This window comes from Lytechinus pictus, chromosome 9, assembly GCF_037042905.1.
Source record: "Lytechinus pictus isolate F3 Inbred chromosome 9, Lp3.0, whole genome shotgun sequence".
In the NCBI taxonomy this organism is placed as follows: domain Eukaryota; kingdom Metazoa; phylum Echinodermata; class Echinoidea; order Temnopleuroida; family Toxopneustidae; genus Lytechinus; species Lytechinus pictus.
The window spans coordinates 21,085,078-21,099,720 of record NC_087253.1 but is presented as its reverse complement, the minus strand read 5'-3'; the positions used below and the strand labels follow the sequence as shown (position 1 = coordinate 21,099,720).

Below are 14,643 nucleotides of genomic sequence, written 5' to 3'. Positions count from 1 at the left end.
CTAGAAGACCATACTGTATTCTTTTCAGTAGGGCAGGATAAAATGAATTAATTGAATAAAGATATTGAAATGTTCTAGCTTCAAGAGATCGGGGTGCAGGGGTTTGTCTGATTTTTTTACTTGTAACTCATGAAAGAAGAAACTGGAGAGAGAACGGGAGAAAAGGAAAAGTGTAGTTACAGAAAAAATGAGTGATGGATTGCGAGGGGATCGGGGAAATAGGGGCAGATGATAGCGACAGGTGAGAGGGGGGGGGGGGGCAAATAGAGTGGCGGAGGGAGGTGGGGCTAAATTGGACAAAAATACATGCTTCTTTTTTTCATGAAAAAAATGAATAAATGCCTCAATACTCAAGTGAATTTCCATGTATACAATAGAAGTATTTATTGAAAATTAATAATAATAATATCAACTAACCAATGATAAGCCATTGATATCAAGAATAATAATTACAATGCTTGAAAGTGGATGGATTAAATATAAATAATTTTTTTATATACCAAAGAAAGCCATAAAGAGAGACAATGAAAGCGGTCTTTGTGAGCTGCAGGTGGTCGTTATATATAGATTCCTGCAATGTATGTTTAAAGGGGTACTCCAAGCTAAAAATAATATGAATTGAACATAATTTTACGGAAAATCAGACCAACAAATCACTCGAAATTTGATCAAAATTGAACAAGGAATAACAAAGTTATGGCATTTTAAACGTTTGCATTATTTCGGTAAAACAGATCTATCCCTGTCTTCATAGATATCCAATGAGCAAACTGATGATGTTATATCCCAACTTGTTCTTTTGTATTTTATTACATGACATTAAGTTTATTCAAATTTTATCCTTCAAGAACAAAAAAAAAAAGAATGGACAACTGGTTTACTGCATTAGATATTCATTGCTGCGAGTTATTATATAATAAGGGAGACATATCATCCGCACATGTATTTTTAAAAAATGAAATAATCTTGATTTTATGGAATAAAATAAGAAAAAGGAATGTGGGGATGTGACACCATCAGCCCATCTAATGAATATTCAAGGCGATGTGCATATAACTGTTTTCGCAAAATATTGATAAACTTAAAAATTCAATAATTTTGTCATTTGTTATCGAATTTTGATAAAATTTTCAGCATTTTGCTCGATGAATGTTACTCTATTTATGTAGATATAAATATTTTCAGCCCGGGGTACCCCTTAAATGAGGTCGAACAATTAAAGGGAAACCCAACTTGTGCCAGTATAAGACAGGTGGTCTCGTTTTTTAAGATACTGAAACAGGTTTTACTGTAATAACTCCGCTTTTAATTTCGATATCATTTACAGGCGGGGAAACGTACTTAGTCTGCCAGCACAGATTCAATTTTCAATTCAATATCAATTTTCAATTCAATTTCAATTTTCAATTTATTTCATTTTTAATAGAACAAAGTAAAGTGGTCAAAATAATTAGAATGAACTTATACAGACAATATATAGTGAAGCATGTACAATATATTATATTTTTCTATAGGTAAAACAAAACAAAGTATTATATATAAGCAAAATATCATAAACATTACAAAATAAAATGCTGAGAAAATTCACATTTGACACTAGACACCAAATCCTCTGTATGTGTCAAATCAGAGCCCAGAGCCACAGTACATAGTGAATCTAGTCTCACTATTCAGACTCTGCATTATGCACTATGCGAACTGCGAAAACCAATACAGAATTCGGGGTCTGTGCCTGCAGCAGACTAAGATAAGGGGAGGGGGTAAAATTCGAAAATCTAATGTACCCCGTAAAAAGAGTTCATTGTCATTGCGCGCCCCGTAAAATTAGCGGGACAATTTATTATTATTATTTTATTTGTTCAAAGTTTTCCGGACTAATTCGCACCCCGTAAATGTCCAACTCTTAATCAGCACCAGCCCTGCCCTACCTCATTCTCCCAAATCATTTTAGAACAAAACGCCCATAGCATACGGCGCCGAGTTTTCGTGAGGTAGCTATCACAGGCTTAATTCATTTCCCATAGACTCGTGTGTTAAAGTGGCACTTAAAAAAAATCATAAAAAATAAGGAGGGAATTCGAGGGTTGAATGTTTACTACCAGTGGACAGGATATATGTCTGACATTCCATATCTGATCAGAAAAGGGTACCTCGACCGGTTCATTTTAAAAATAAATCGGCATTTATGAAGACTACACCTGACAGGATCAAATTCATCACTTGAGAGAGTAAAATGGCCCTCATTCTTCCGCCAGTAAAAAAAAATAGTTCCATAGTAGTGATATATCTTTCCAATTCCAATTTGGAAAAAAGGAAGTTCAGTCGGTACCTTCCCTAGAATCAGTGTTAGATTATCAATCATATTCATTCATACTTGTCAATCAGCAATGTCAAATTTAAAAATTGAGAATGTGTTGGCTCGAATGAATATCTTTTGCCTGCCAGTTGTATTTAGGCCCGTGAAACCGGTACACTCAAAGTTTTCCCGGAAATTCGCCGCAATATATTTTCATGGAGAGGTTGTCTACTATTCTTTTTCAACAAACAAAGAAAAAAAAAGAACACTTATTGTAGTACTTTCCAATCTCGAGTAGAACCATCCATGATGCATTCAGCATTATCATCATTGCAAAACGAGTTATTGAGTCGGGGGGCTGTTTCATAAAGCTGTTCGTAAGTTAAGAGCGACTCTAAAAACGACCGGTGACCTTTCTTACGCGCTAAACCATCGCCAATGGTGTACACCATTTACAAAAGAAAGGATAACCAGTCGTTCTTAAAGTCGCTCTTATCTTACGATCAGCATTATGAAACACCCACCGGAACTGTCAGGCGACTGCCTACTCGTCTGTCGCATTTACAAGAGATACGATGTGATTATTTATTCATTTCAAATGTATTCTGAAGTGGAACTAGCTATAAAGATTTTTTTTATTTAACGGTGAATCAGGGGGGCTTATATTATAAACTACAAGTAAAAGGTAATATTATGTTTGCCCATCAAAGGCTATATGTCGATAAATTTTCATTTGGGAAATAAATCTCGTTCACCACCTGAAAGAATAAAATAACCCTTATTATTCCGACAGTCAAATAGTTCAAAAATTTAAGAAATATTTCCTTCCCATTTAAGAAAAGGAGGTTCAGTAAATGCCCAACCTAGAATCAGCGTTGGAGTGTCGAACCATACGCATATTTTTTTTTTGTAGGGGGGTCGATTGGCTACATCAAATTACACTTACTGGGAAAGGGTTGGACCGAATGAATAACTTTTTGCCTCCTTGTTACAATTAGGCGCGTGACTTATTTGTGACAACAGTATTGTGATTGTCCCTAACAATTTAGCACCATATTACCACTGGAACAAAAAAAATACACCTTCATAAGCGAAATATCCCTCAAAAGGAGTAATTAACATAACTGCATCAAGACTTTTGGTATACACATATCTTTTGATTATTTTGTTGAGCTTGGACATGTTGGACCTAACGACACTTTCCATGTCTTAGTTGTGAAAGTCAGACCACAATCCATCCTCGATTCCAATGTCTTTGCCTGCAGTTTGCCGGAATATTATGGAGACTCTAGAATGAAAAAAAAACATGGTGGAAAGTAAACGATTAAAAGGTTGTGAAACGTATTGAAAGATGACATCTGATTTGACTTTCATTTTTTGCACATATTCGAAAGAAAATAATAACAGTTGCTTGAGTTCATTTTGTTTTTGTTGAAAACAAGAACTAAACAGAGAAAATAAAATGACTATTCCATTCATTAATCCTGCCATTGTCGCACAACAACAAGATGCAATAATAATAATAATAATAATAATAATATAGGGTATTTATATTGCGCACATATCCACCTTGTTAGGTGCTTAAGGCGCTCCTATATTACCCGGCTAAGCTAGCCGTTCATAGCGCACACAGCTTTTTAAAGAATTACTTCCTACCGGTACCCATTTACCTCACCTGGGTTGAGTGCAGCACATTGTGGATCAGTTTCTTGCCGAAGGAAATTACGCCATGGCTGGGATTCGAACCCACGACCCTCTGTCAGGGGCGGAAATCTCTCCCAAAAGGTAGGGGGGACACAGGGGCGGATCCAGCCTTCGCCAATAGGGGGGGGGGCGAAAATTTGTTTCAGCCATATTTTTCCCCGATCGGAAGCTCGAAGATGATTTTTGTTTCTTTCTTTGAAGGGGTAGTCCTCATTAGACACTTCTTAGCTTTATTCTTATGAATTAATATATAATATCAGAATCCTTATCTATATGATGCGAGCGCGAAGCGCGAGCAATTTTTTTGGAAATTTTATGTATTTTTTCCTAAAATTTGAACTGATTCTGGGCAATGTTTTTTATCCTGAAAAAGATGTGTATGCAACTTAATAATTACTACGAACGCAAAGCGCGAGCAGAAATGAACTGATGGAAAAGATACCTGTTAAAGTAGCATTTAACAATCAAATAATGCGAGCGCGAAGTGCGAGCTGAATTTTTTTGACATTTTCACCTAAAGAATGGAAATTCTAAACACTTTTTGTAACTCAAGCAGATATAGGTATATGAGTAAACAATTAATGTGAGCGCGAAGCGCGAGCGGAAAATTTCGAGATTTAATCCTATAATATTTACCGAACGAGACAGTATTCATGTTTTGTAAATCCTGAAAAGGATCAGTATTAATAATGCGAGCGCAAAGCGCGAGCAGAAAATTTTTATATACGTTTTGAACTGGTACCTGTTGAAAAGGTACCTGTTAAGGACTGCTTGCACTTAGCCATGAAGGCGTTACATATTTCAATAATCAAAAAATGCGAGTGCGAAGCGCGAGCTGAAAATTTTTGAACTTTCTAAAGAAAGAATGGTAAATTTTAATCAGTTTTTGTAATCGTGAACAGGATAGCTATATAATTTAACGATTGATGCGAGCGCGAAGCGCGAGCAGAACAAAAATTCGAGATTTAGACCTAAAAATGGGCCACTCTGTTCATGTTTTGTAAATCATCAAAAGGATGAGTAATATGGGGTCTTCCTACATTAATAATGCGAGCACAAAGCGCGGGCAGAAAAATGTTGATATTGTGATAATTGGATTATGATTTAAATTAGAGAACAAGTTGAATATCTGAATAAACATGCGCGAGCGTGTTTCATATTTAGACCTAGAATCTAGGCATTCTAAATACAACTTTAATCTTGAAAATCATGAAACTTTGAAATTCCGATCTGAAAAAAGAGTAAATTTCAGCTTTATATTTCAAGCACTTTGTATAAAAATTGTACGGTGGATATGGATCGAACTTAAAAAAGAGCTGATATTATTATTATTACTTTGAGTTTTGACATAGGACCGGGACATCCTTACGACATGTCATCATATGAAAATGATGACTATTTTCCTATTCCTCTTGCTAAGCGCGAGATGAAACAAAGGGACAATTTAATTATTAGATTAATATCATATTTATTAATACCTAATGAGGGCGCGATATCTGATGATATCATGGCATAAAAACTGGACATTTCACTTTTGTGATTATGAATAGGATGCATCAGTTAATATATTTTTTAACCATTAATGCGAGCGCAAATCGCGAGCTAAAATTTTTTGATAAACTGTCATGAAAAGGGGATTTTAAGTAGTTTGTTGTATAATCAATATTGAAACATTTATATAACTCGCCAACCAAAATGCGAGCGTGCAGCGCGCTAGCTGATGATACGTCTTGACAATCAGACCTGAAAAGGGATATTTTGAAAAACTTTATGGAATACACGAAAATAATAGGTAGGGCCTACCTGATAAATCAAAATTTGCGAGCGCGCAGCGCAAGCAGTAAATGTTAACATTGTGTAAATTACACAAAATAATGAAAGTTCGATTTCCGAGGTGAAATATGTTTTGTTTATTGACTTCCAAACTTGATATTCGAACTCCATATTGAACAAGATATGCAAATCACCTAACAGGTAATGCGAGCGCGAAGCGTGAGCGAAAATTTCATATAGTGGCACGAAAGATTCTTTTTATTTTCTAAGTCTTCCCCTCATCTTATTTTATGCACTCGACGTCATTCTCTTCTTTTTTTTCCTGTTTATCCCTCCTTTTTTCCTTCTTTCTTTCCCATTTTTTTTTGCTCCGCCAAGAGGGGGGGGGGGGGGGGGGCGGGCTCCTCGGCCCCCTGGATCCGTCTATGGGGACAAGGGAAGGGGCGGGAAAATTTGACAAGCAAAAAAAAAAGGTTATCATCGCCAAAGTAAGGTCATCTCGTCCCAAAATACATGTTTTATTTCGATTTAGAATGATGTATTTCTTACCATCATAAAATACCAAAAATAGTAGGGGGACATTTGATATTGTGTCCCCCCTACTATTTTGAGTAGGGGGGACACGTCCCCCCTGTCCCCCCTAGGATTTCCGCCCATGCCCTCTGTTAATGTTACTAGGTTCTTTGAGGGTAAGGGGGCACTGTTAATACAAGGGGGCACCATGTTCGTACATGGTCTTCCTATTGGACCCATTATTTTTCTCACCCTAAAAAAAATTCCCCAAATATTTAATTTTCATGATAGGAAAGGTACCCCCTCTATCTTGATTTTGGCAATTTCGATGCAGGACCTATCATTTATAATTCATATACTATTTCACTGTACATGTATACTCGGGTATATCGCATGATGTCAATGCACCTTGTAATAGTACTGCCCCTCCCTCCCCCACAACAAAAAGCACCAACATACAAATAAAAACGGAGGGGGGGGGGGTTCCTCACCTAGATGATTCAATATGAAGATGCTGCTTAGTGAAGTCCAGTATTGTCTTTGAGACTTTTCGTTTGTGGTCCTCTGTCTCACAACCTTCTACGTGGTATAGTTCGATATATGCACTAGGCTCCCGGGATCCATTACGTACCATCAACTGGTTTGGATGAACCTGTACTGTTATATCCTAGATTAAAAAAGGACGTAACTTAATAAGAGTAAGGTTAAGCGTGAAGTGAGGTCAAGTGCGAGGGATCACACTTTTCACGCTTACCCTTACTCTTACCAATACTTACGACCTTACGGTAATTATATATTCTATACTACGTTACATATTGACTCACTATTACTTTATAACTAATTGTTTATTATCAATTAACCTATATTTTCTTTAAAACGATATTTATCTTCGTTATACATTGCATTGTATTGTATTTATCATTGTTGACAGTATATATGTTTATAATGTTTATTATACAGTGCGTAAAAAAAAAAACGGGACAGATTTGAAAAGTCTATAAAATTTTAGTTTCAAATTATTATGTCTATATTTTGGTGTTAATAGGTGCTCTAAGGTCTTGTCTTTCAAATGCTATTAAAACAAATTAGTTTCGTTCATGCTTAAGCGAACACGGGACGTTTTTGTTGGGGGTTCAAAAAGAGGCTTGCGCCAGAATTGCAGAATATGAGTAATATGATGATCGGACTTCTTTCTAATTAGCAGACTTCCTCTTAACCTTTTCATTATCTTTGCCATAATTTTCAAATCATGCGGTCAAAATTAATTTTCAGATCTATTTATTTGCTTGAATTATTCTGTTATTTCTTTTTAATATGCTCTCTGTTAGCTTTGAATATTCCTTCTTCAAGCTTAAATTTTTCTTTACAACCGAATTATGGGAGAGCATGGATTTTTTTATTCAAATCCTTTCATTATGTGCTACAAAGGTTATGGTTCCTTTTGAACAAAGCCACACAGATGGGCGGGCGCTCGGGTTGCTCCCCCCCCTTAATTAAAAAAATCATGACCAAGAAAAAAGTGGACAGGAAATAGAAGGAAAGATAGAAAGTAAAATATGATATTATTTTCTGAATATTATGTCAAAATCTATCACACACTTTGATATTGTAATTTAAAAAAGTGGGAATATTTGCGTGCTCACTTCGCTCGCTCACAACTTTTTAATACATTTTACTCGATCTGCCATATCTAGCTCCTTCAAAATTCACTCAATACATCATGGTCATTGAAAGACATGAATCCCTTCCTGTGTTTCCTGTCAAGCAATTAAACTTGGTCAAGGAATTAATGACCCATTGAAAAATAGATTCATGTCTTTTAAAGGTACATAACTTAATTTGTTTCACATAATAAAATAATAATAATTCAATAATAATTCAATTAAATAAATAACTTTGTAAATGAAATTTGACAGCATAATTTGAAAATTGTGGCACAGATAATGAAAAGGTCAAGAGGAAGTCTCCTGATTAGCAAAAAGTCTGATCACTGTATTACACATATTCTGCAATTCTGGCGCAAGCCTCTTTTTGAACCCCCAACAAAAACGTCATGTGTTCGCTCAAGCATGAATAAAATTTATTTCTTTAAATTGCATTTCAAAGATAAGACCTTAGAGCATCTATTAACACTAAAATATAGACATCATTATTTGAAACAAAAATTTGATAGACTTTTCAAATCTGTCCCGTTTTTTTTTATACGCACTGTATACACATTATACTATATTTGTATATTGGCTTAGATCCTGATAAAGGGCATGTGCCCGAAAGCTTGATGAAGACTGATATTGACCTTGCTACGACACTCTCCATACTCTTGAACTCAAATATAATTATGAAGGAAACCCGTACACGTACACCACCAAGATTGATCACACATAATATATATTTGATATAATATATACACACGCAGTAAGAAAAAATAGCAAGTTGTTTAAGCCTGTCACTCTAACAACAAGTTGTTTAAACTTTTTTTGAAATTGTTTAAACTGTTTAAACAACTTGTTTAAAATAAATTATAAACAATAGTTGTTAGAGTGACGGGATTAAACAACGTGCTTAACATTTTAAACAGCGTTTTTACAGTGTATATTCGCAAATATAGAGACACAGATGCAAGAAATAGATTTTTTCCGTATTTATTTGGCGAGCTTTCGGCCGTTAGTCATCGGGCCTTCATCAAGCCTATATACATTTAAACAAACAAAACAGAGCAAAAACCATGCAAATTCCCAACAATTCCGTTCACTACCCCTTCTTTTGTTACTTTGTTGTTACCCTTCTGTTCAGTACCTTGTGTTACGTTTTATGTTTTTTTTGTTACGACTATATTTGCATGGTTTTTGTTCTGTTTTGTTTGTTTCAATGTATATAGGCCTGATGTAGGCCCGATGACGAACGCCCGAATAAAAACGATCAGAAAGCTACGTCTTGCATCTATTTATCCATTTTTACGTCTACACATTGAACATGATGCGGTGCACCACACCTTTTGTGAAGGGCTCACTTCCTTCCGGGAATATCCTCTGGTTTGAGAGTGGTAGTTATTATCGCAAATATCGATGATAACATGACTATCAGACGCCTCTATATATCTATATATATATATACATATTGTAAAGAAATGGATGAAGAGAACAATGGTAGGCGTAGCTTAAATCAAGGTTCCCCAGAGCTATCTACCCTTTGGAAAAATTGGTGATGCCGAAAAAATGTCTCTGCCGGGAATCGAACCCGGGCCCCCAGCTTTGAAAGCCGGTGCCTTAACCACTAGACCACAGAGACGGGTTAGTGGCTAGGGCGACCACGATCTGATTGACCGTCAGATAGACAGATTTTCGACACTATACCAATTATAATTTCCTTTGTCGGGTGAACCTTGATTTAAGCTACGCCTACCATTGTTCTCTTCATCCATTTCTTTACAATATTTAAATAAAAAGAGTTGCCAATGCTGTTGTACATGTATAACTTTACACACACACACATATATATATATATATATATATATACATATATTAATATTATGTTAAAGAATATAAGTTTGAGAGACGAGATAGGGGCACCCATGGAGGAGGAGTGGGGTGTTACATATCTAAAAATGCTTCCTACGTGAGAAGAAAAGATCTTGAACCTGTAAAATTAGAAATATTGTGGCTCGAATTGCTGCGTGCTAATAGCAGCTCACTGTTCGTTGGTATATCGCATAGGAAACCTGATAGTCACTTAGAATTCTTTGAGAGGTTAGAACAAAATCTCGGAAAAGTATTTGCAAAGTCATACAATGTTATTATACTTGTGGATTTCAACTATGACATGTTAACTGATAATAATCTGTCAAAAAAGTAAGATCTATGTATGACCGAGCAGATGACACAGGTTATATCTGAACCTACGCCTAACCATGCTAACAGTCAATCACTTATTGATTTAATTTGTATTTCTGACTCACTTAGTGAAAGTGTCATTAAATCAGGAGTACAAATAACAGGTTTAAGTGATCACTATGTAATATTTACTCTCATTAAAGGTAAGTACCAACCTTTTTCTCCAAAGATAAGCAAATTTCGCTCGTTCAAACATTTTGATTTTCACATATATAAAGAAGATATGAGCAATATTGACTGGAAAGAATTTCATTCATCTGGTCAGGATGAAGAAAAATTATGGCGTTGTTTTAAAAGTACTCTGTTGGAAATTTGTGAAGACATGCCCCATTTATATCAGTGCGTCTTAAGCACAGAGGTGTACCATGGATTAATGATGACTATCTGAATCTAGCACGAGAAAGGGATTACTGTCGAAAACTAGTTTCGAAACAGCAAATTATTATCTTGGTGGCAACAATTTCAGCATTTTCGAAATAGAGCAAGCATTTTGAATAAGCTTCTGAAAAAGAATTACTATCAGGATGAATTTCAGAACTGTTCAGAAGAATTGGAGAGTTCTTTCAAAACTTGTACCAAAGAAAAATAAGAAAGAAAATGATGATTATAAAACTCACATTGGGAAATGAACAGATACCTACCAAACAGATAGCCAATGTTTTAAACAAAGCCTTTAATGGCGTAGGACTGAGATTGCAGACTCCTTCGGATAATACATCAGTTGATGCAATAAATAGTTTACAAACATTATCTTTACCCGAATGTGAATTTAAATTCAGTGAAATAAAAAAAGATTACGTTTTAAGGCATTGTCAAACATTGATTGTTCAAAGGCTGTTGGAGTAGATGGCATACATCCCAAGCTTCTTAAACTGGCTGCTCCTTTTTTAGTAGAACCATTGGTATATTTATACAATATGGCATTGCGAACATGTACTACTCCAAGAGATTTAAAGACGGGAAGAATTACTCCAATAAATAAAGGAGGATCATATGATGTCGATAATTTCTAATGCTCTACCTGCCTTGTCTAAAATACTAGAAAGAGCAATCCACAATCAACTTTATGAATACTTGGATAAAAAACGAACTATTAACGAATTCCCAGTCAAGTGATTTTGATGTTATCTGTAACTGGCTCAACCTTAACGGTATGCATATTCATCCAAAAAAGACAAAATTCATGGTTTTTGGTCATAGAAAAAAAATGAAAAATTATGCTTTAATGATAAAATATAGAAATGATCCCATAGAAAATGTAAATTATGATCAAATACTTGGGTGTAACACTTGACTCTGGCATGACGGTGGAATAACATGTATCTAGTATTATTGTTAATTGCTGGGGGAGCAGGTAAAGAGTTAAAATATCTCGTACGATAGGTTGTATAAAGAGAATAAAACAATTCCTTCCGCCTAGGACTCTTAAGAATTTATATTTTGCCATGATTTTACCTTACATTGACTATTGTTGTACATCTTGGGGAAGCTGTGCAAAAACCAACAAAAATAAGATACAAAAACTGCAGAATAAGTATGCCCGAATAATTTTGAATAAGGACTATCTTACTCCCCAACATGTCTACACTCAAATTGCAAACAGTGGAGGAACCTATCAAATATCAATTTTGTGTTCTTGCTTTCAAAATACAAAACGATTTAGCCCCAGCCTTGGAGCACTTATCAGCAAACGTAAAGTATCTTATAAAACACGATATTCTGAACAATGTCCCCTTCAAATACCCTGCCCAAGGACGGATGATAAAAGAAAATATTTTGAATATGTAGCTGCCGTCTTATTTAATTCTCTCCCTTGTGATATACAAAAAAGCACGTCCCTCCATGCATTAAAAAACACTGTAAATCATTAAAATTCTGTCATACATGTAATAACACTGAATAACTTGATGTAGATGTAATGATTCCACGATAATTGTCATGATTGTTGATTTCACTCTATATGCATAATGTATTCTGTTTTTACTTTAATGTTTTTGTTACTTACATTGAATTGCTATTGATGTAGAGTTGTTTAAAATCTGCTTATCATTCAATTTTGAGGGGGGATATGAAAGTACCAATATATCCAAAACGGTAGCGCTATTTCAATAAAATATTTGAATTCACAGAGACCTACCTTTTCTGGCACGTTTAGTAATTCCGATATTATTTTCGATAAATCCTCGCAGAAAATGTCGGGAACACCCTCCGGCATAAGAGTGGTAGTTACTATTGCAAATATCATGATGATGATATGACTATTGGACGTTACGGTGTATCTGTAATCGTCACACAGTTCTGGCTGCACCTACTATGGATGTGAAGGTGGAGTTTTTGTCGGGAAAGATCTTGACTTCGCAAAAGATTCCGCAAAAATGTAGATGTTGCTGTTGTATGGAAAGGTTACACGAAAGCCGAAGGCAATCAACTGATGTTGGGGTCAAGTTTGGATTCGGCCTTCTGTTGTGTTTATTTGTTGTTTTGTGTGGATAAGTGAAATATGCCGAGAACAAAGTTGTATTCATATTGTTATCTCGTAAACAATGATTGTAGTTTCCTGTCGTTTCAATGGTCAGGGATAGAGTCATGGAAAAGTCACTCGATCTAGTCGCTTAAATTCAAAGGTAAAGCGTTCATTCTAAATTGCATGGATTTGAAAGAAATCCAAATCGATTGTAGTTTTGGAAGTTATATGGGCCAACAGAATTATAGAATTGAATGAACTAGAATCAACAAGGCCTACTCTAAAAGCTTGCAGGATTTAAGTCTTGATCTTTTCAGATTTAAAAATAAATCGTCATGATTCAAATTAGAATGATCCTAAGTTCGGTCGCTCTGGATTCATTTTAAAACCTTAAAATTCATATTGTTTCAGGACCCCGTCTTACAAAAAGCTGCAATTGATCTGATCAATCTTAACTATGGAAAGCAGGCAACGTCAACATCTATTACTTGTTATTAATGATTTCTAGATAAATTGTGATGTATATTATAAACGTTAATTGATTTCTTGACAAGTTGGTGTGTTTGCAAATTTCATGTAGAAAAAATATGACATTGTTTGATGTCCTACAGAGTTACGATTGATTGGACCAATCGTAACTCTTTGTAAGACGGGGCCCAGGTCTGCAGTGCTCTGTGTGGTGACTTATTAATAAACTTTTCATAGTTTCTCCGTGTTGAAGGGGGGGGGGGCAAACTAACCGACACTTTGTGTTGCCTCTCATTGACTGTGAGTTATAAACAACGGTTTATTTCCAATTCGTCTGATGCCAGTTCGTCCACTATTCACATGGTCTAATTGTCAATTCATCCACTCACCATTTCGTCTAATAACCAGTTGGTCCAAGGGTCATTTAGTCCATATGCCAATTTGGTCTAATTGGACTAAGTGTTAATTGTGCAAACTGAATGAAAATAAAATGGATATTAGACCAACTGGTTATGAGACGAAATGGTCATAGACGAAATGGTGATTAGACGAAGTGACGATTAAACCAAATGGTCATTGGGCCAAATGGTTGTTGGACGAAATGTTGATGGATGGAATGGCATTAGAATAAATGAAGGTAGGCCATGTGGTGAGTGGACGAGTTGACCTCCTCAAAATGTTTTGCTCATTACACCACTGATGAGTGTGGTGTGAATTTATTGAGTAGTGCATTAATGTGTTTATCATTCAAGTGGACCAATATTACTATATATATCAAAGTAGCAAGTGCATAACTAAACATCAATATCTCATTTCAAAAGATGTTTTAATGCGTTTTTGTTTTTATTTATCGTTTCACATGCTTCGTTTACATTGTTTACTAAGTTTTTATCTGCGCTATACAGCCATGACAGGTACACTAAAAAAAGTGGGAAAAGGAAAATCACCAATTAAAGGTGAAGTTTATCCTGAAGAATTGTTTGTTGTAAAAAAAGCAGAAAAAAATAATTAAAAATATTGGTGAATGTTTTAGGAAAATCCATTTAAGATTAAGAAAATTATTAGAATTTTAAGTTTGGATTCGTGACGTCATGAACGAGCAGCTGTCCCATATGTTATGTAATATAAAATGCATGAATTTCATTTTTTTGAATGGTACCTGATAACTTCCTTTTGTTTTCTTTTCATGAAAGGGTATAAAATGATTTGTCTATTGATATACAAAAGGTACAGTAAAAACGATTTTCAATTTTCGGAGAAAATTACATTTCAATGATTTTTTTTTACCATTCGATATTAGTAAAGCTGCTCGCAGCCGGCAATATTTTTCATCATTTTTTTTTCTGCTAATTTTACAATACAATTTTTGTCAGGGTGAAGTTTCCCTTAAGAAGTGTCGAGGAGTTATAGCGCTTTTAATGAGGGTAAGAAACCTTGTCATTTTCCTTGGCCCTTTTTCACCTCTTCCGCCTTCTGTGATTGAGAATTTATGTCAAGGCAAGTCAATTCAAGTAATGGTACACTGTATATTCATT

General features: G+C 35.2%; 1 long non-coding RNA gene across 1 annotated transcript; it reads right to left on the bottom strand.

Annotated features, from left to right (window-relative positions):
- Positions 1-359: 359 nt before the first annotated feature.
- Positions 360-12,661, bottom strand: LOC129268678 (uncharacterized). Its single transcript, XR_010294685.1, has 3 exons — positions 12,314-12,661; positions 6,778-6,953; positions 360-3,584 (listed from the first exon to the last, which is right to left on the bottom strand). It is a non-coding gene; the product is annotated as an uncharacterized LOC129268678 (long non-coding RNA).
- Between the last annotated feature and the right edge of the window lie 1,982 nt (positions 12,662-14,643).